Here is a 2,014-nt window from a genome sequence, read left to right as displayed (position 1 = left end):
GGTTAGGGTTAGGGTTCGGGTTCGGGTTCGGGTTCGGGTTAGGGTTAGGGTTAGGGTTAGGGTTAGGGTTCGGGTTCGGGTTAGGGTTAGGGTTAGGGTTAGGGTTAGGGTTAGGGTTAGGGTTCGGGTTCGGGTTAGGGTTAGGGTTAGGGTTAGGGTTAGGGTTAGGGTTAGGGTTAGGGTTCGGGTTCGGGTTAGGGTTAGGGTTAGGGTTAGGGTTCGGGTTAGGGTTAGGGTTAGGGTTCGGGTTAGGGTTAGGGTTAGGGTTAGGGTTCGGGTTAGGGTTCGGGTTAGGGTTCGGGTTAGGGTTAGGGTTAGGGTTAGGGTTAGGGTTCGGGTTCGGGTTAGGGTTAGGGTTAGGGTTCGGGTTAGGGTTAGGGTTCGGGTTCGGGTTAGGGTTCGGGTTAGGGTTCGGGTTAGGGTTAGGGTTAGGGTTAGGGTTAGGGTTCGGGTTCGGGTTAGGGTTCGGGTTAGGGTTAGGGTTAGGGTTCGGGTTAGGGTTAGGGTTCGGGTTAGGGTTAGGGTTAGGGTTCGGGTTAGGGTTAGGGTTAGGGTTCGGGTTAGGGTTAGGGTTAGGGTTAGGGTTAGGGTTAGGGTTCGGGTTAGGGTTAGGGTTAGGGTTAGGGTTAGGGTTAGGGTTAGGGTTCGGGTTAGGGTTAGGGTTCGGGTTAGGGTTAGGGTTAGGGTTAGGGTTAGGGTTAGGGTTCGGGTTCGGGTTAGGGTTAGGGTTAGGGTTAGGGTTAGGGTTAGGGTTAGGGTTAGGGTTAGGGTTAGGGTTAGGGTTAGGGTTCGGGTTAGGGTTAGGGTTAGGGTTAGGGTTAGGGTTAGGGTTCGGGTTAGGGTTAGGGTTCGGGTTAGGGTTAGGGTTAGGGTTAGGGTTAGGGTTAGGGTTCGGGTTAGGGTTCGGGTTCGGGTTAGGGTTAGGGTTAGGGTTAGGGTTAGGGTTCGGGTTAGGGTTAGGGTTAGGGTTAGGGTTAGGGTTAGGGTTAGGGTTAGGGTTCGGGTTAGGTTTAGGGTTCGGGTTAGGGTTAGGGTTAGGGTTAGGGTTAGGGTTAGGGTTCGGGTTAGGGTTCGGGTTAGGGTTCGGGTTAGGGTTCGGGTTAGGGTTAGGGTTAGGGTTCGGGTTAGGGTTCGGGTTAGGGTTAGGGTTAGGGTTCGGGTTAGGGTTAGGGTTAGGGTTAGGGTTCGGGTTCGGGTTAGGGTTAGGGTTAGGGTTAGGGTTCGGGTTAGGGTTCGGGTTAGGGTTAGGGTTAGGGTTCGGGTTCGGGTTAGGGTTCGGGTTAGGGTTAGGGTTAGGGTTCGGGTTAGGGTTAGGGTTCGGGTTCGGGTTAGGGTTCGGGTTCGGGTTAGGGTTAGGGTTCGGGTTAGGGTTAGGGTTCGGGTTCGGGTTAGGGTTCGGGTTAGGGTTAGGGTTCGGGTTAGGGTTAGGGTTAGGGTTAGGGTTCGGGTTAGGGTTAGGGTTAGGGTTAGGGTTAGGGTTCGGGTTAGGGTTAGGGTTCGGGTTAGGGTTAGGGTTCGGGTTAGGGTTAGGGTTAGGGTTCGGGTTCGGGTTAGGGTTCGGGTTAGGGTTAGGGTTAGGGTTCGGGTTAGGGTTAGGGTTCGGGTTCGGGTTAGGGTTCGGGTTCGGGTTAGGGTTAGGGTTCGGGTTAGGGTTAGGGTTCGGGTTCGGGTTCGGGTTCGGGTTAGGGTTAGGGTTCGGGTTCGGGTTAGGGTTAGGGTTAGGGTTCGGGTTAGGGTTCGGGTTAGGGTTAGGGTTAGGGTTCGGGTTAGGGTTAGGGTTCGGGTTAGGGTTAGGGTTCGGGTTAGGGTTAGGGTTAGGGTTCGGGTTCGGGTTAGGGTTCGGGTTAGGGTTAGGGTTCGGGTTCGGGTTAGGGTTAGGGTTCGGGTTCGGGTTAGGGTTCGGGTTAGGGTTAGGGTTAGGGTTCGGGTTAGGGTTAGGGTTCGGGTTAGGGTTAGGGTTCGGGTTCGGGTTAGGGTTAGGGTTCGGGTTCGGGTTCGGGTTCGGGTTCGGGTT

The sequence above is a fragment of the Ursus americanus genome, unplaced genomic scaffold, assembly GCF_024610735.1.
Source record: "Ursus americanus isolate L20-20 unplaced genomic scaffold, mUrsAme1.1.p SCAF_54, whole genome shotgun sequence".
Lineage (NCBI taxonomy): Eukaryota > Metazoa > Chordata > Mammalia > Carnivora > Ursidae > Ursus > Ursus americanus.
This window is presented reverse-complemented; position numbering follows the sequence as displayed.